The 20,895-nt window shown below is 40.1% G+C and overlaps 1 protein-coding gene across 1 annotated transcript in view; it reads right to left on the reverse strand.

Moving 5' to 3' along the window:
• Window positions 1-20,895, reverse strand: part of TRIM13 (tripartite motif containing 13) — a 47,299-nt gene that overhangs the window by 17,739 nt on the left and 8,665 nt on the right. The window contains exon 2 of the mRNA XM_069467267.1: window positions 19,123-19,193. The gene's annotated coding sequence lies outside the window, so the exon portion shown is untranslated. The remainder of the gene's footprint in view (window positions 1-19,122; window positions 19,194-20,895) is intronic.

A 20,895-nucleotide genomic window follows, 5' to 3' on the forward strand; every position in this document is an offset into this window, starting at 1 on the left:
AAAGAAATTTACCTAAGACTTGATGAGATTAAAGGGAATTAGTCCCTGGTTTGAAGAAAATTCCAGACTCGTTCAGTTGCATGGTGAAGATCATGCATTAAATGAAGCCAATAGTAAGATCAGTTAGCTTTGGAAGAGAATGAGAGACACTTAAGCAACAGTAAACCTGGGCTTTAGTTATGCTGCTTCTGTAGATGAAGGAAAAATTGTAAGAATAAAGTGAAATAAGTCAAAGGTAATTAAGGTGATATGGTGAAGACAAGGCCAGAGGAAGGCACCAGAAACAATTGGGGAGATTTTCACCAGGGAGATAGGAGTTGAACTGCATCTTTAAACATCATAGGATTCAAAGAAGAGAAAGAGAAAGAGTATTCAAGATGAGGAACACAGCACAAGCTCAGGGTGGAAATGAGCTTTACTGATAAATGAAAAGCATGGCCTACTTTGGAAATAAAGTTTGAGGCCAAATTGTGGAATGTTTTGAATGTCAGAATAAAGAATTGAATTTTATTTTGTAGGAAATAATGTACATGTTGCACTAACCAGACAAAAGCAGAATTTTAGGAAAATTAATCTGATAATAAGGTCCAAGATCTAATGGAAAAGAAATTTCCTTTATTTTAATACTTTTAAGGTTTATTACTGAAAATTATAGATTTTTACAAATTCAATAATATATGTAAAAGTATAGCATATATGGTTCAGTCCTATTGAACCATTTAATATATTGTCTATTGAAGTTCTCAATTGTAAAAAAGATGTAATATAGAAAGAATTGTGGCAAATGTTCTCCTAAAATCCTCCAAAAGGAAGTTATATGTGTGTGTGTGTATATTTATATACCATATGCATAATTTTATACTAGAATGATCTTAACTATATTGTGTAAATAAGCAATGTTAACGTGTTGTTTAGCTATGTTTTTGAGTATGTTTCACTAGAGCTTTAAAAATTATTACATATATATTCTCTGAAATGTATTACTGCTTTGATATTTTAACAATGACTACACTCAATTATGACAATTAAATGTTTTCCTAAATTTAATTTCCTTATATGTAGAATTTTATTTTTGATGAACAGTAATTTTATGAGGGCCTTAAGAAATAATTAATTGAAGTAAAGACTAATAGATACGGTAATTTGCAATTGTTCAGGAGAGCTTGATTTGTATAAATTATTTATTTTGGAGCTTTCTATTGAGTTCACTAATCATTGTGCTCAGTTTTTATCTGGAAAAGTGTCCATTATGATGATAAAGTCTTATCAGTATTAGAAAACTGCTTTCATCCTGTTCTGTGGGCATTTTTAGAGTATTTCTTCTGCAACTAAGGGTAATAGTATGGGTACGGGTTCTGCAGTTTTCAGTAGCTAGCAGATATGTGTACCTTAAGGACAGTCTTTTTTTCATAAATAAAGGCAATAATACATCTCATAGAACTTTGCTTCTGAGGATCTACATTTATCAAATACCTATCTATACAACATTGCACAAGATATACATGCTTAATATATTTTTAACATGAGCCCAGTGGGTTCTCTCTGGTATCAAAGCAGTAGGTAATAAATGACTGTCAAAATGTGTTTATCTTATAATGGTCTTATTTATAATACCCCACGGGTTGTTGCTAGAATGCAGCCAGATCTCCAGAAGCTTGGATTTGATCTAAAGCAGCCCACACCCCTCCCAGTCAGGCAAGACACAGACAATTCAGAAGATGCTTGAGACTGATTATACTAGTATATATCAGCACATTTTGGGCATTTTGTGAAGATCGTTGACCTCTGTGTTACAAAATCCAATGGTCATTTTTTCAGTTCGCATTTTCCTTGCTCTCTTAGCAGCATTTTACTCTGAGTACCACTGCCTCCCTCTGAAAGGGCCCTCTTCCTCTTTTTCCCACCATTAGTAACCCAAAACCCACTCCTGGCTTTTCTTCTTAGGACTCAGGAATACTTGCTGGGTCATCCTCTTCTACCCAGCATTTAAATTGTGGAATTCCTCAAACACTAAATTTTAGGACACCCCCAGGACTTCAGTGATCATGTAATGACTGTAAAGCAGGGATCACAAATTGTTCACCTATAGTCACACTATTTTTAAATGATGAAAACTGTTTGAATTTCAATACTTTAGGAGAGGCATGCTCCTTCTCCTTCCTGTCCCATGGTTCTTACTCTGTTATTAAGTGGAAAAAAAAAACCAAATTCAGTATATACAGTATGATGCCAATTACAGGTGTTCCTCTATTTACCATGGGGTTAAGTTCTGATAAACCTATAAGTTGAAAACACCATCAGTCGAAAATGCATTCAAAACCCCCATAAACCAATGGTAAAGTTGAAAAATCGTAAATCCAACGTAAGTTGGAGGCCATCTGTATTTGTGGGTGTGGGTGTATGTGTGCATGTACACATATTAAAAAGACTGATCACAACGTTAAAAATGGTTATCCATAATAGTAAAAAGTGAGAATGATTTTTATTGTCCTGATTCTTTTCTGAATTTTTCAAAATTTCTATAATTTTCTGAATTTTCCAAGGTTTTTATAACGTATTACTTTTATGATGATAAAAAAAGTTCTTTTATTAATAAAAGTTGACCTATTCTTGTAAAAAGAATTTGGCAATTCCTCAAAAACTTAAAAACACAGGGGTGGAGCGTGCCTGTAATTCAGCTACTTGGGAAGCTAAAGCAGGGGTACTGATTGAGCCCAGGAGTTGGAGACCAGCCTAGGCAACAACCCTGTCTCAAAAAGAAAAAGAAAAATCTTAAACACAGAGTTACCAAATGATCCAATAAATCTATTCCTAGATATGTACCCAAGAGAATCAACAGCATGTAGTCACACAATAACTTGTACACAAATGTTCATGGCAGCATTATTCAGAATAGCCAAAAAATGGAAATAACCCAAATGTCCATCAACTGATGAATAAACAAAATGGGGGGGGGGGTGTATCTACATATCTATACAATAGAATCTTATTCAGCCATAAAAAGGAATGAAATACCGATTCATGCCACAACATGGATGAACCTTGAAAACATTATGCTAAGTGAAAGAAGCCTAACAAAAAGTCCGCATTGTATGATTCTATTCATAGGAAATGTCCAGAATCAGAAAAACCATATAGGTAGAAAGTTGATTAGTGGTTGCTGAGGACTGGGGAGAGGGAGAAATGATGCGTTATTGCCAATGGGTACATGGATTGTTGTGGGGTGATGAAAAAGTTCTAGATTGAGATAATGGTGATAGCTATACAACCTGTTGACTATACAGAAAATCATTGAATTATACTCTTCGAAAGGATGAATTTTATGGTATGTGAACTAGATCTCAATTTTTAAAAGTGGAAAAAGATTGATGGCCTATTAAAGTTTCCAGGAAAAGAACAACATTTTTAAAGAATATGGAACTTTATAAACAAAACCTACAACATGATAGTGCTGTGATGGGAGCACAAAGGAAAAACATCTAACAGTGCCTAGGGGTGAGAAAAAGGCTCCTAAAACAAAGAGATTCTCAAATTTGTTGAGAATAACAAATAAAAATAACCTTTATTTATTAATTCATTTAACAATAATAATTCATTTCATTACTCAAGTCTGTCAGTGATGACATCCCATATTACTATAGTACATTATCAAAACCAGGAAATTGATATGGGCACAATACAACTAACTAGACTATGGATCTTATTCTGGTTTCATGTGTTTTTACATACATACAGTCTTTTTTTTTTTTTTTTTGGAGACATGGTTTTGCTCTGTCCCCCTCGTTAGAGTGCAGTGGTGTCATCATAGCTCACTGCAACCTCCAACTCCTGGGCTCAAGTGATCCTCCTGCCTCAGCCCCCTGAATAGCTGGGACTACAAGTGTGTGCCACCACAGCCAGCTAATTTTTTCTATTTTCTTTTAGAGATGGGGTCTTGCTCTTGCTAAGGCTGGCCTTGAACTCCTGGCCTCAGGCAGTCCTCCTGCCTTGGCCTCCCAGAGTGCTAGGATTACAGGCATGAGTCAACGTGCCTGACCTGTTTTGTCTTTGGTTTTGTTTTTGTTTTAAGATACAGGGTCTCACTATTTCACCCAAACTAGAGTGCAGTGTTGCCATCATAGCTCACTGCAGCCTCAAACTCCTGGGCTCAAAGGATCCTCCTGCCTCAGCCTCCCAAGTAGCTGGGACTACAGATGTGCACCACCACACCCAGCTGTTTTGTATTTTTGTATTGAAAAGACAGTATAACAACAAAGTAAAAAGTTTTAAATAAATGATTAGAACTACCCACAATTTCACTTATAAAACTAGTCTGATTTTGATGTTACCTTACATAGAAATATATTACAATTTTATTATAAAATAGTTTAAGTATAGAACAATTGATAATATACAAAATCACTATGTATCTGCATTACCTCCATGTATGTTTTAACACTTTACCGCTTACGTTAATACCCATAAAAATATGTAGTATTGTTTGCAGGTTTGAAAGCCTTATGTAAAAATTGCATCACAATACACAAGGATGCACATTTTTATATATAAATGTTTCTATCATAGTACTCATGCTGTCAATTGCTAGTTGAGGAATAAACTTTGCCACCCTCTCTGCTAACCTTCTGCAGGAAGGGATTGCCATGGAGGTCAGAGCTGAGACTCTAGAGTGGGCTTGCCTGGGTTAAAATCCAGCATATTCTATTCACCAGCAGTGTAACATTGGACAAATTACTTAAGTGCTCTGATCCTCATGAGTTTTGTCATATGTAAAATAGAGATAGTGGCAATCCCTATTTCACAAAGTGGTTTGTGTATATATTAAGAGAATGTGTTTGACGCACTTGGTCCAGTGAAGTAGGAAGTGCTCAATGTCTTTATTATTGTGAATCCAGACATTGCTCTGTCTTCCTACAATGAAACAGAGTGTTGCACATAGCCAGGGCTAACTCAAGGTTGGGGAAGCTAGCATGTTTTCTGGTGCTCTCTCAGGGGTGTGCTCATAAACATTACAGTTAACAATCAGCTTTGAACAGGGGAGAGGGTGGGGAGCTCTACGTTGTGATGTTTGCCAATTTCCATGGTGTAAATACTCCCACCATGGCTGATTTTAAGGTACCAACTTGACTTCAGTGAATGCAGAGCTGTGAAGCAGCTCTCCTGAGCCAATGTGAGCCAGCTCCAGCATACCCAAGAGAGTCTCTCCTCCTTTTTTGCTGCCTCTTTGTTCACTGCTGAAACAAGGATCTGTTCTCTCTCAGGCAGAGCACCAGGCATCCCTGTTTGATGTGCTCTTGCTGAGGTAAGAGTCTATTTATGTCTAGGAGAGAGAGGAAACCTACAGTTCTGAAGCCCAAAGCAGTATTCAGGCCCAACTTACCAGAGTACTCATAGCAAAGTGGTACTTTCATTCCCATTTGCTAGGGTCCCTATGTGTCTATTTCCCTCAGCGAATCTGGGTATGGCTGTGGCTACAGTCTAGGGTAAGATTCTGTCAGCTTTGCATCATGTGGCTATAATGCCTTCTTAAGACCAATAGCACCTCACCCTGATTTTTAACATGTAGAATTTTACACTACACTCTATCTATCTACTTAAGATGTTGAAGCAATCATTTCTGCATCTTTCCATAGTCTTCAGAATAATACTTTGTAATGGCTTCATAATTCAGTTAACACACCTAAATGTAAGGAGTATGTAAGGAAAAAGCTAAATCCTCAGGTGGCTCTTCATACAAGTCCCTATTTGGGGAACAAATGATTGTGCTACCTTTGCACGGTCAGGATACCATGGCTGTTAACCATGTGTTCCTGGGCAGGCAGTACCGCTAATACCAGGTATGCTAGAGGTAATGTTTTTTAAACTGGGGAGTGTGGCAGGGGGAAGGGGGGATAGAAATAGAAAAAGTAGCATAAATATAGAAAAAGAATAAGAATTTCAAGAACTGAGTATAGTATTAAATGTTGACCAAAAATAAATAAATAAATAAATTGAACCCTGAAAAATTACAATAGAATCTTCCAAATAGGTTACTAATGATTTTAGGAAAAGAAAGTTCATCTCTGTATTGGGGCCAGAGTAAGGTAGGGGCAGTAAAAGGGTTAAGATCAAGTGTTTACTATGTTCCAGGGACTGTGTTAGGTTCTTTTCTTGCTTTATCTTATTTTAGAAGTCACAGCAGGGAAACTGAGGCTTGGAGTAGTTCATTAACCTGCCCACGGTCACACCTACTGCAGTCAGGAGTGAAGGAGGATTAAGGAAGCAGAGACAGGGAGTATGAACCATTCTTTCTGGAAGCATGATGGGGAAAGAAGAGAGAGAAAGAGCAATAGATAAAGTATAGGGACATCACTGCTTTTATAGTCAAACTAAGGCTCAGCTCCTCCAAGGTTCACACTGAAAAAGATTCCCCATGTGACTGCAGGGTCCAGAAGCAGAGAGACCACAAAACCCCTGGTCCCTGGCCCAGAGCGTCATCTTTCCCTTGAGAATCACTCACTGATGATTTTGGCTCCATCAGAGCCTCCTTGGGTCATTTCTGCCTTTCATCTCCGAGGCACAACCATGAGATGACAAGAGGCATTTCTCAACATCCATGGCACAACCAAGTCAAAGCTGGAAAGTTTAAACGACTTTTCTAAAGGCAAAGATGATATTTCCCAACGTTCTGAGGTCATAGCCCTGGACACCAGTTTAAATACACAGAATCTCAGGGAACTTGGATTCAGGAGGTGTGCAGGGGGCCTGGGAATAGGTATTTTAAAGTAATGCCAGTTATCCTTAAATTCCTGCAAATTCTAGTATCACTGTGTTGGCAAGTAACAAAGAGAAATAAACACAGTAGCATAAATCCATGTAGCCTGGCTCACAAGGAAAGGCCACTTTTAAGCCCATGCTGTGGTCCTTACCCTACCTCTGTGTGTTTAGTGCTATGGTGGCACATGCTGGCTATTTTTATCTCCTAGAAAAAGTCTGGGCCCAAGAGAAGGAGGCCTTTTGCCAAATTATAAGATACTGAAGGAGGAAGGGAAGGTGGCTAGAAGGCTTCTTCCATTCTTAATATTTTTCAAAGACTAGGTTATTAGTTCTTTTTATTCTTTTCTTTTGGTTTTTTTTTTTTTTTTTTTTTTTTTTTTTTTTTTGTGAGACAGGATCTCGCTCTCTCTCTCTGTTGTCCAGGGTACACTGTAGTGGCATCATCAAAGATCACTGCAACTTTGAATTTCTGGGCTCAAATGATCCTCCTGTCTCAGCCTCCTGAGCAGCTGTGACTACAGGTTTGCAACACCATACCCAGCTAATTTTTTAATTTTTTGTAGAGACAGGGTCACGCTATATTGCTCAGGTTGGACTCAAACTCCTGGCCTTAAGCGATCCTCCTGCTTTGGCCTCCCAAAGTGCTAGGATTACTGGCACCAGCACAGTGCCCAGCTAGGCTGTTAGTTCTTAACCAGCACACCATGTAAACCATCTACAACACAGACAAGGACCAGCTTTGCCTACCAGTCCACTTCTTTGTTGTCCCTCCAGCAGTAGGTGGCAGTATGATGGCAGCTAGCTTTCTCCGACAGGCTGCTCAGTCTAACCACACATTAGTCTTAGAGAGGGTGATCGTATGTCCAGGTTTGCCTGGGTAGAGTCCCGGCCTACTCCTTCGAGTCCAGGCTCCCCTCTGGTTCAGTGTCTTTCATTCTCATTCATTCATTCCCAGTTTGGATGATAAATTATATAGTCGCCCTGTCTGTGAACAACAGAGCCAGAACAAAAACACAACTCCACAAAAGCAAGAAGTAGACTGCCAGCAATTTTAACTTCCATTTATCAGGCAAATCACTCTGTGACACCACACATATCATTTCAACTAATCCTCATGGCACCCTCACGAGGGAGTCTTGGAAACGTGAATTCTGCAGATGAGGAACGTAAAACAGGGTGAAGCGAATTAACCAGGGTCATCCACTGTGAGGAGCAGAGCTCGGTTCCAGAGTCCATCTGCGTGACCCCCACTGTCTCCTGGGCATGTGGTCCCCCCACCCAACCACTTCTGACTGTGCTAAGAAATAGAACTTTACCAAGAAAGTTGGTTGTTTTTAACACAAAAGGAATACTCTCAATCTTCACATTTTTCATCTCAAATTTGAAAGTAGAAGTCTTCTTTCTGCAGCTGTGTCTCTGATTCAGCTCTTGTTTCTGTAACCTAGTTTGAAAGAAGCAACACTTCCAAAAGAAGCAACCAAGTCTACAAAGGCACAGTTTGATTCAAATGGATCCAACAGATTAGCAAATGGAAAATAACACTGAGGAACAAGTTTTGCATCACAAGCATAGCAGCTCCAAGCCATCCCTACAGAAGCTAAAGTGTAACCCAGAGAAGGGATGGTCCAGAATCTCTGCTTTATATTTGCATAGCTTCACCTTCCAAGCCAGTTGCTCTCCACAAAAGGTGACTTAAAGTCATAGTCTTTGCTTTCATCACCATATTGTCTGTAGTGTTACAGATTTTTCCTTTTTTTAAAAAAAAGGGTAATTTTTAAAATTTTGATTGTTAATTCCAAAAGTACTCTTCTAAATGCCTTCTTTTTGAAAAAACCAAAATTCACACATAGGCCTAAGTGGCCACTGCTCAATACCCCAATCTCAGACCTATGCACTGTCACTGGTTGGTTTGTTTGGTTTTGCCCTTCCAGATGTTTTTCTATCCAGGGAATCATTTTGCTACCTTCTACCTTCTCTTCTTTCTACCTATAAAGCTTCCATTATGGGAGTATTTCATTCCTCTCTGCATACTGCATCATAAGGAAGCTGCTAAAACCCCAGAGCTCCAAGGGGCCGGCAGCAGCCCCTCTCTCCTTCCAGCTCTTTGTTCACCCAGCAGAGTGGTCAAGCGCAGGCCTCTGGAGTCAGAATGCTGCATGTGAATCTGGGCTCCACCACTTGTTAGCAGAGTGACCTTGGGTGAGTTTGTTCATTCACTATTCATGTGGCAACATTTGAGTACTTCCCTCTTCCTCCACAGCCCCCATCCTGGCCTGTGCCACCATGATTTACTGCTCCGGTCTTTGACGAGGAGCCCGTTCGCAGCCACACCAGTCCTTCCACACCGTCACGTCACTGCTCTGCTCACATCCCTCCACCAGCTTCCCTCCCACTCTCAGAGTCCAAGGCTCTGGGCTGGGAGCCTACACGTTCCAAGGCAGTCTGCCCTCTCCCCAACCCGTGCCCATGGCCTCTCTGACTTCTGTGTACTCTCTCCGCCCTGGCCCCATCAGCCTCTTCATGCGCCTCAAACATGCCAAGCTCGCCTCTTCCTCAGGGCCTTTGCATTTGCTGTTCCCTCTGCCTGGAATGTTCTTGCTCCAGAACCTACTTGGCTCACTCCTTCCTCTCCTTCCGCTTTCTGCTCAAATGTCACCTTCCCAGGAAGGCCTTCCTGGCCATCCTATCACAAACAGTGGCCCCTCACTGCCACGTGATGCTCCCTAGTCTCCCTCCCAGCTTCATCTCTTCTCCACACCATTTGTCACCACCTGACATGCTACGTGTTTCTCTGATTACTGTCTCCTCCCACGAGAATGTGAGCTCTGCACAAGAGCAATACGCCAACATCTAGCAGCATGCCTGGCACACAGCTGGCCCTCCATAAACACTGGCTGAGCGAATGGGTGAAGCGTCCACACACGGCAAGCAGGAGCCAGATCACTTAAGGCCTTGTAAGTTCTGGAAAGGACTTTGGGTTTTGTTTTAAACGTGAAGGGAAGCCATTGGAAAGTACATAATCTGATGCACAGTTTAAAAAGATTACTCACTCTGGCTACTGTGTGGAGGGAAAACTGTACTAAGGGTAAGAGTGGCTCTGGGGGCAGTTTGGAAGCTAATGCAACATCTAAGCAAGAGAGAGAATAAGGACTTCAGGTAGGGTGGAAGAAAAAGGTCATATTAAAAAATATATTTTGGGCCAGGCGCAGTGATTCACACCTGTAATCCTAGCACTCTGGGAGGACAAGGCGGGAGGATCACTTGAGCTCAGGAGAGTTCGAGACCAGCCTGAGCAAGAGTGGAGTTATAGCTGACAGCTTGTTACTAAATTGCACGAGGGGTCTAAGAGGAATTGAGGATAACATCCAGGTTTGGGGCCCCAATACTTAGTCTTTCTGAGTCTGTCTCCTCTTCTGTAAAATGGGGATAATTAGAGCACCACCCTCGTGCGACTGTTGTGAGAAAGTGGCCAGAGGAAGCTCGCACTGTGTCAGCACGTGGCAAACAGTACAGGTTAGCTCTTATCACTGCCTCAAAGATAACAGGGTTTTTATAAACAAAATTATAAAAATATCCACCCCACTGAGACTGGGGGTAAAAAACTTTTTGTAGAGTGTACCCTCCCCTCCTCAGGGATAGACTTTTGCTTTATTGAACAGAACATTTAACGGTCATGTTGGAACATTTTACTTTATATGGATAAATAAAAAGGATTCCTCACATTTCAAAAGAAGTATAAGGCTCTTTTAAGTAGTGCTGTCCATTCAATACTTAGGAGGAGTAACTAAAAGCTGAAATTACAAACCTCTGCTGATTAAAAATCAATCAAAACGTCAGATAAGGCACATCTGAAATAATAATGATTTAAAAAAACAACAAAGGCATTTTAACACAACAGAAGTTAAAATACCACACTGTCCAGTTCAATACAGGACACCTGGCAACCCTACTTGTAAGTGTAGCTCAGCTTTCTGCAAAGCCAACACCCGGCCCTTTTTGGCTACACTGGCCTGTCCTCATTTCCCCCTGGAAAACTTTTAAACTTAGTACAGATAACATTCTGCCTCTATTACAATTAGCAGCTTCTCTCAATAGGTCATCTAGTTTGGCAAGTGCTTGTGTAGAGTAACCCAGTACCTTCTTTCAAAACCTCCAATGGTTACCTGCAGGCAGCACATGAAAAGCTGCCTGTGGGGAATTTAGCAGCTGCTTCAGGCCCTCCAGCGACTTTCTTACTAGCATCTTGTTCTGCCTCACCAGATCTCCCTGATTATTGGTGGGGCCCCCTACCTAACTGAAAACAACCCATTCTTCTTTCTAGCCCCCAGGGAGGTTGAGGAGAAGTCCCTAAATCTGGGATCCCTTTCCCTCCTCGCCCCATAATTGAACTCCTTAAATACTTTTACTACCTAGGAACCTGCAAAGGCAACCTTCAATTTCAGCTGGAGCCGGAAGGACTTCCTCCCAAAGAATTTGCCCCATGGGTGAGTCTCTGGTACAACACCTCTACTGTTCGGCTTTTTCTATTCTCAAGTCTGGAAGACACCCTTGCCTCTGAACCTGGGGTCTAAGAACCAGCAGCCTCACCAGGGGAGCTTGCTAGAAACACAGAATCTGAAGCAGTATTGTGGACCTATTGAATCAGATTCTGCATTTTAACAAGATCCCCAGGTGATTCACAGACATCTGAAAGTTTGAGAAGCCAGAAAAGTGCTCAGGCCCTTCTCTTCCCATTGGCTGGGGAGAATTCTTGTAACTTGTCCTGTTTAAGGGCCCTCAATCTTTAACATCACTTCATTGCCCTCACTTTCCAAAACATCCTGAGAGCTTCCTTCCAACACCGTCTCTGTCCTGCCCCCTTAAAGCCGGGGCCCCCTTTCTGGGACCCTTCCTTTCTGCAAGACCACCCCCTAACTCCTCCTCTCAGGCTGAGTCCCCTCTGTTGGGGCCATGTCCTAGGCATTTCTTTAAGAGATGCTTTTCTGCCTTGCTTCTCTGCCAGGAGAAGGGCCTCTGATATTAGTCAAAGTGCTACCTCGCCAGCACCTCTCCGAGCTGCTCTAGCATGTCCAGTGATAGCCTCCAACCCTGGTCCTCGGCCAAGGTCTGAGTGGGCCTCTCACTGGGCCACGGGACTCCCCTTCCCACGGCTGCCCCTGAAGTCGAGACTTCCCACACCACATGAACATGCTGTCCTTGTTCATCTTTCCTGCCCACCCCAACAGACAACCAGAATACAGCCCAAGAACGGCTGCCTTCAAATGGGAGGCTCCCAGGGAAAGGGAGTGGGTGCCCATTAAGACCCAGCCTTGAAGAAGGTCGTGGTTTCCCTGAAACAAGAAGGAGGTGAGGATTGATGGGGGAGATACATTGGAAATGCTTTAAATATTTGATTTTTCAAGGGTTTGCGGATTTGTGTTTGGGGTTGTTTTTTTTTTAAGCTTTCCAAAGTGAGAAAGATGTCAGATAGCTTTTCTGAACTGTGGAAATCACAGTCTTCATCTGGAGTCATAACATAAGGCTTTTGGGCTCTCAGTCTGGTGGTCAGATTCATTAACCAACATTTCTTCTTACTCCTTTATCGTTTATTACACAATTGATTTCTCCCCAGAAAAAGATCTATTAAAAGCCTACTGGCCGGGTGTGGTGGCTCACACCTATAATCCTAGTGCTCTGGGAGGCCAAGGCGGGTGGATTGTTTGAGCTCAAGAGTTCGAGACCAGCCTGAGCAAGAGAGAGACCCTATCTCTACTAAAAATGGAAAGAAATTAGCTGGACAACTAAAAATATATAGAAAAAATTAGCCGGCATGGTGGCTCATGCCTGTAGTCCCAACTACTCGGGGGGCTGAGGCAGGAGGATCGCTTGAGCCCAGGAGTTTGAGGTTGCTGTGAGCTAGGCTGACGCTACAGCACTCTAGCCCGGGCAACAGAGTGAGACTTTCGTCTCAAAAAAAAAAAAAAGCCTACTTCCAACCTTCTAAAAAGTACCCTTGGAATGTTGTCCATATTCAATATTAAAATAGTGTCTTTACAAAGTGCTATGTATTTTATTTAGCAGACAGTTATTATGTACTTTTCACATACCAAGGACTCTCCTATGAGCTTTACAAAGATTAACTCATTTAATCCTCAAAATAATCCAGTGAAACAGGTACTGTTATTAACCTCATTTATAGATGAGGAAATGAAAGCATAGAGAGCTTAAGTAACTTCCACAAGGTCACACAGCTAGTAAGTAATGACCAGAATTCAAGCCCAGATAGTATGGATGGGTCACAGCCATATACTGAACCACGGACTATGTGGTTCACACTGAACTACTGAACCATAGACTATGCTGCCTCTCTAAAGGGTCTGAAAAAAATATGTATATTTATTATATATAAAAATATCTTTATTTTTTTATTATAAATATATTTAAAAATTTTTTAATATTTCTACCTAAATGTATATGTGTATATATACACACACATACACACATATATACATATATATGGAGAGAGACAGACAAAAAGAGAGAATGAGAAGGATCTCGGTGCATTTTTCCAAATGGACATCTCTCCACATGTTTTCAACACACGCCTAAAGCCCAATTTTAAGAGAAGTGTAATTTCTCTTGAGTCTAAAGGACAGTTTTATAAATCTCAGTTTCCTTGCGTGAGCAATGAAGTAGTTGGATTAGATGAACTAGCCCATCAAGTTGAGTGTTAAGGGGCCTTGCAATTTAAAAATTATTAAAATTCCCAGAAGACTGACCAGGCAGCTTTTCTTTTTTAGGTTTGACTTTGTGAGATGTCATGGCTTAGTATTCTAATTTAAACTAACTCTGGACCGTTCTTGTGCCTTTTGGACTAATCTTAATAAGGATTTTTTTTCTGTGCAACCGATGATATCCTAATGCGTTTATGCAGGTTTAAGTTTAAATTTCTAGACGGTCTCAGGCCTGCCGGTTTACCGAAAAGGTAACGCGAGTAAACAAGCGATGGCAAAGGAAACGCAGCGCAGCTACTGATGCAGGAGCGCCCTCTTCCGGCCACAGGAATGTGAGCCTGTCTCAGGGTAGCTCTTCAGCTCTTGGTGTACAGCACACACTTGCGCCACTCCCTTTCTTCCGTGGCATTCCAATCAAGCGACATTTATCACTGACCCGGAGCTAGGTACAGTGTACTTAGGGCTGGGGATACAAAGATAAATAAAAGCATCCCAGCTTTAAAGGATCTCACAGTCTGACGGGACACACCCACATCAGATCGTTATAATGCAACTTGAGAGGTGTGTCACTGGAGCTGTGCCTCATGTCCCTATTAGTTTGCAACCACAAGTTACACATAAGAGCCCAAATCAAACAGCACAGTACAACGCTCTTTTGTTAGGAAAGGAGGACTGGTGATTCACCCTAGCATTTTCTCTGTGCACAGAAACACATGACCTGCACAGAAGCAACATGGCTAATGGCACCCTGGGAGCAGTCCTGACAGCCAGCTCTCCAGGGCAGACACGAGGAGCTGCAGAAAACGGTCAGGATTTAACAGGCAAATGGCAGAGGTTAAGAACAGCAGTTTGGAGGATATCTATGAACATCTTAAATTTACCATTAAAATTTAAGAAATATATGTCTTTGAAGAACGCAGGCAATTCAGAAGTGCACAAGGTAAAACATGGAAAAACATTTTTAAAACCCACACACAACACATCCCCACTACAGAGGTGGAAGAGGTTAGGGTGAAGCTGGAGGCGGGAGGCTGTGAGCACCTGAGACCAGCCTGGACTCTTGGGGTTGAAAACTCTTACACAGGCTTCCTGCCCCTGAAAATCCTCACCTATTTCTCAGCAAATGTAAGACCTATTGCCAAAAAATAAAAATAAAAAAAGTAAAACCCACCTTCCTATTTTACTCAATTGGCAAAAACAAAAACAAAATCTATATTTTTATGCATGCCTAAAATGTTACCAAGGTACCTGTAGCAATTCTGAACAAGGCACATTAAGCTTTGTGAAGTAAACTTAGTAAAAGTATGTGAAACTAATATACAGACGTCACTTTAACAACCAAGGTCAGCTGGGATGTAGCAGTAAAGACTGACCCAATGTTCTCTTAGTTGTATCTTCTTTATACTTCTCTTATCTGTCCTAATTCATGAGGGTAGGGGGTGGGAGTGAGGATGAGGATGGAGAGGAGCGGGTGGTAGACTCTTGTACCTCATGGTAAATTAAACCATGTTGCATTTCCATGGATACAATTTCATACATCTTGTAGAGAGGTTTAAACAGTATTTTCTGATACAGCTTTAACATAAAATAGTTAAACCTGAAGCACGGTTAACATGTAATGCCTTGTCTATTATATAAGTAATAATAAATAGTATTGGTGTAATAATATTTATGTAATAATGTATTTATATAATATGAATTAATAAATGTATGTCTCTAATAAATATAATGTCTATGTAATATTTATATAATGAATATTTATATAATAAAAATAATAATTAATAATTAATATTTATGGGAAACAAAATTCTTTCTTCATACAATTACAAAAAGAGCTTTAATGTATTACTTCATTAATACTCCTTTATATAATAATTCTTTATTAATTATTAAAGTATGAGTTTGGCCTTTAATCCGATTATCTACTAGATTCTAGTGAGGTTAAGGACTAGTTCAGTCCTCTTTGTATCACCCATATTGTATCTTTGTATATAGTTCGTGAGGCGTTTGGTTTATACTCTACTTTGTTCTGCAAGACACTTAAGATCACCCAGTGCCTTTCACATCAGAGGTGCTCCCCAGCATTCTGATAGGCTTTATATATCTGTATAGAATACGCACCAGTGAGAGGAGTCATAATGTTAGATGAATATATTTCAATGGTACTAAGTACACAAAACTCATGGTAACTGATACAGGTTTCTCACAATTTTGGTCTTACCAATTTGCAGTAGAAACATTTTTATATTCCTTTTGTAATCATTCGAAGATAATGAACTAAATGTTAGCCATTGTTTTCCAGAATAGAATTTTTGGAGTTACTGATAGTTTGGAGAATTTCAGTCATAAGATGTATATTTTTATATAGCTTTGTGTGTGTACATATGTATATGTATGTATATATGTTATATATATACACACACATACATACATATACATGCATACATGTGCTATAGCTTTTGAATGCAGATATATATAAGTGTGTATACACACACACATTTATTTATTTTTACTGTCTAGCTTTTCTGACTAGCAACAGAAGAAAAATGCAAAATATACAAAGGCAAGCTGGAGCAGGTCCTATGTAGAGAGCTCTTTGCAATTCCTATCAGAGAAATAGATTTCAATCTTTTCACAGTTATTCAAATTAATACAACAAAATAGAGATGTGAAGACTTGGTTCAGGAAGATTCAGTCATGTCAACATAGTCCTTTAAAGAGCTGTCATCAGACTCCTTTTGACTCTGAAGGGAAAGGGATACAAACACTGTTCTTCCTAGGGAACTAGTCGTCTGTAGTTAAAATAGTCAAACTACATAGCTCTTTATGTTTACAGTGTTATAACAGTATAACAGTGGAGATACCAATACACTCAACAGATAAAATACACTTTATTTAAAATAGAGAAGGATTTCCTGGGGAAACAATAAAATCAAGAATGTTATAGTAATTTTATGAGCCATCTAGGCATAATTACTAGCCAATAAAAATACAATATTCCATAATGTTCTCAGTTTTCATTAAATATTGGTTTATAAGGGATTATTCTGTTGTTTGTTTAAAACAAAGTCTTTAGAATCAATATCCCATATCTGTTATCTAAATGGAAACCTTTGTAATAAAGGAATTTTATGTGTAAAAAGCTGTCTAGGGCCGGGCGCGGTGGCTCACGCCTGTAATCCTAGCACTCTGGGAGGCCGAGGCAGGTGGATCGCTCGAGGTCAGGAGTTCGAGACCAGCCTGAGCAAGAGTGAAACCCCGTCTCTACTAAAAATAGAAAGAAATTATATGGACAACTAAAAATATATATATACAAAAAATTAGCCGGGCATGGTGGCGCATGCCTGTAGTCCCAGCTACTCGGGAGGCTGAGGCAGTAGGATTGCTTAAACCCAGGAGTTTGAGGTTGCTGTGAGCTAGGCTGACGCCACGGCACTCACTCTAGCCCGGGCAACAAAGCGAGACTCTGTCTCAAAAAAAAAAAAAAAAAAGCTGTCTAGGTCCCAGCTCTGGGGTATCCATGGAGCACAAACTTCAGGGGCTTCATAGTGGCCCAAGGGACCTGGGGACTGGGTTGACTTGGCCTTACCCTAAGAGGCCCCAAAACAACACAGCTAAAGATGGAGAAACAGAAACCAAGGTCTCAGCTGGTAAGATGGCCCTGGCAAGAGAAGGTTTACAATGGGAGAACGGTAATGTTAAAACCTAGAAGTTGAGAATAAGATAAAACAAGGCATCATGAGGGCTGAAAGGACTAGAACTAAGTTTAGAACTAAGGCTATGGATGACAAGATGTGTCAGAATATTCCTCATCCTTCCTAAATTAACAATTTAATATACACTGGGAAATTTATGGCCACTAGGAACCAAAATAATAATAATAGTTGACATTATTGGCCTATTTTCTTCTCAAATTCTAGACATGTTGTGTGACAGCTCTTAATCACAAGCTATTTTATTGGTTTGCCTGAGAAACCACTGTTACAGAGACCAGAAATACTCAAAGGAATACTGTATCCTCTGCAGACCTTCATGGGAATCAGAAGGTGGCCTGGTGAACAAGAAATCAGGACAGGAAGTTCAGAGTAAAGTTGCAATGGCCTTAGGCCATGATAGCATAGGCATCCCTCTGACTGCTGGAGTATCTAACTCCCCTGCAGCATCTACAGTAGGGATAGATTTGCCTCTGGGACCAGAAATGCTGGCAGTCCTAGTCCTACAGTCTTCAGAGCTATGGAAAAGGAGAATCAAAGAGACTAAGAGTTCAGTTTCTATAGCCTAGGGAACATATACGATTTTGCAATTTTCTTTTTGTAAATTGAAGATTTTTTTCAAGTATAAAACATCTTTCATAGAATCCCAAAAAGCTCCTAGGCCCTTGGCATGGATAAAATGTCCCTGTCACAGGCTCAGACAAAGATGTAGGAACCAGCATTCCTGATAGAATTACGGGAGTTGGACGTTTTAGTTACTGGGAATAAGTCATGGATGGAAGCTCCATAGGAGCAGGAACAAAACTGCAGCCCCAGGGTAAGGCCTGGTTCATAGTAGACAGATGTACATATTTAAAAATGAATGAAGAAATTAATAGATAAACCAGAAAGACAAAGTAGAAGGGGGATAAGGTAAATAGATTTAAGTAAACAAAACCCCAAGAGACCAGAATTCAGGAAATTAGATTAAGTATAAAATGTACCATCTGGTAATCGGAATACAGGTCTATTCATAGCAGTGGCTTCTTTTGCATTTCCTACTGACCTAGGGTGGCATTTTTTTCAACATTTTACTATGAAAATTTAAAAACATATAGCAAAGTTGAAAGAATTTTATAGTGAACACCATATACCTACCATCTAGACTCTACCATTAACATTTTACTATACTTGGCTGATCAAATGTCTGTGCATTTCTCTATACATTCATCAATCCATGTTACTATCCTGGATGTATTTAAAAGTAGATTGTAGACATCAGTAGACTTTCCCCCAAATAACTCAGCATATATATCATTAACTAGAGCTAAATATTTGTTGACATTTTTTTCTTTTGAAGTAAAATTTGTTTACAAGGAAATACACAAATCTTAAGTGTAAATTTCCAAGTTTTAATATATGCCTACACCTGTGTATCCCAAATCTCTATCAATATGTAGAACATTACCATCAATTCAGAAACTTCCTTCAATTTTTTAAGAGTGTTTTTTGGTTGTTGTTGTTGGGGAGGATAATAGAAGTGTTGAATCTTCAGTATATTCTGTTATTCACTATATTCTTCAGTATATTATGATTAAAGCTTAAAATAGCTGGGGAAAACGTACAGGTGGTGTTATATTGGGGGTAAACAGAACTTCGTGAGCATTCATCTTAAGAAATGATCTCAAGTCATGAGATAGAATGATAATTTGCTGTTCTCAAACTTCAGACAGCCTCAAGTTAAAGAAAAGACAAACACAGGCAGCTTTGGCAAACCTCTCTCTTCTTTCACATATCCAGTGACAAGACACACAGGAGAAAGTGTGCTCCCTCTACTACCTAGACAAATTCTTAAAACCAATACGCCAGTAAGTCTTTGTGGCCCTCAAATTGTATTAGAAACAATTCAAAATGCTTTCTAATTACTTATTAATATATTAAGATACTAAAATAATTTACATTACCAGATTTGATCTTCACTTAGATGCAGCTTCTTACTTTAGAACATGGAACTCCAGTCTCATCTGTGCAGTACCTGGACATTGTGATGTCATTAAAATACAGTATTAAAATGCCCTTTTAAAACTTTTATTATAGAAATTTTCAATCATACACTAAAATAGAACAATACAGAATCCCCATGTACCCATTACCCAGTCCCAACAATGTTCTTCTTAGTAAAACGCATTTAAGATTCACCTATGGTGTTATATGAATCAATAATCTGTTCCTTTTTATTGCTGACTGGTATTCCATTGTAGAGATTACCACAGTTTATCCATTCACACTAAATAATATTCCATTGTCTAGATGTACCACAGTTATTTATCATTCACTTGCAGAAGGACATCTTGATTGCTCCCAACTTTTGGCAATTATGAATAAAGCTGCTATGAATATCCATGTGCACGTTTTCATGTAATCACAAATTTTCAATTCATTTGGATAAATATCAAGGAGTGGATTTCTGGATTGTACAGGAAGAGTATATTTAGTTTCATAACAAACTGCTCAACTGTCTTCCAAAGTGGCCTGTATCATTTTGCATTCCTACCAATAATGAATGAGAGTTAAGGAGACATAATGTCAGGTTTGCCACTTATAGTGATACTAAGCTTATTCAGGTTATAGCTGTAGCACTCATTAATGATTTGTTATCACATTTATCCACTTGAATTCTTCAGTAAAGGAGAACTTTCTACCACCAACTACTTGGTTGCCCTAAAATGACTGTAGCTCTTCAATCTAGGCAGCAGGGACCTCTCTCCTGGGCTCCTTGCTTTAGGGGCCCTGCATTTTGGAGTGCCTTCCTCAGAATGTCTGAGTCTCGCTCTGGTGCCTAGGACTGACTAGGGCTACCAGGACTATCCAGGTGATGTGTCCCAAGCCCAGGCTGGGACCTGGGTATGTCCCAGTTTCTGTTTCTCCCCTTCAGGGTATTCCACAATCCTCTACCTCACACTTGGGGTGAACCAGATGCCCTGAGAAGAGTCAAGAATCAGAGCCATAGGGTCCGAAAAGGTGACCTGGCAAGCAAATTGCCCCTGTTGGCACAGTATTTCTTCCCAGAGATTATGCAAGATTGGGTTGTCAGATGGTGCTGGCGAGTTGATTTTGAGTAACTCTTGGCTCTGGGTTACCTGTCGTCTACTATCAATCCTTGGGCTTGAGCCATGCATGTGGACCTGTGTGTCCTACAGCACCCCGTGAACCTCATGTCTCTGGCACACAGGGCACTGCAGCACATGTCAGGCAGTCCTGCAGGAGTGGCAGAGCCTATCTCCCTTGAGAGCTTTTGAGACCTTACCCCTGCAATGTCAGTGGGCACTTCTAATTAATATCTTGTCCTGCTTCCTATTAACATGGTGACATCATGCTCTCCCTGAAGCTCTGCTGGACATTCCTCATGTAAATAAGACGGCGCTCCTCACTTGGCCCAAGGGCCTCTCACCTATCCTCCCTTCTTGTGGTAGTGTATGAAAGGCAGGAATGCAGTCAACATAGAAATGTTCTAGGAATATAAAGATTACAGTCTAAAGAGTTCAAGAGAAGACATAGTTAAAAAATGAGATGCTCTACATTATGCTAAAAAAATTCCAAATTTAGCACGATAAGAAAACAAAGACTGTTCATATTTTTCTACATAATCTGAGTAAAACTTGTGTTTGTGGTCATGATCAATGAAACACACTACCAACCTGTGATAGAGTCACTGGAAGCCAGCATTCTTGGGCAGC

Source organism: Eulemur rufifrons, chromosome 4 (assembly GCF_041146395.1).
Source record: "Eulemur rufifrons isolate Redbay chromosome 4, OSU_ERuf_1, whole genome shotgun sequence".
Lineage (NCBI taxonomy): Eukaryota > Metazoa > Chordata > Mammalia > Primates > Lemuridae > Eulemur > Eulemur rufifrons.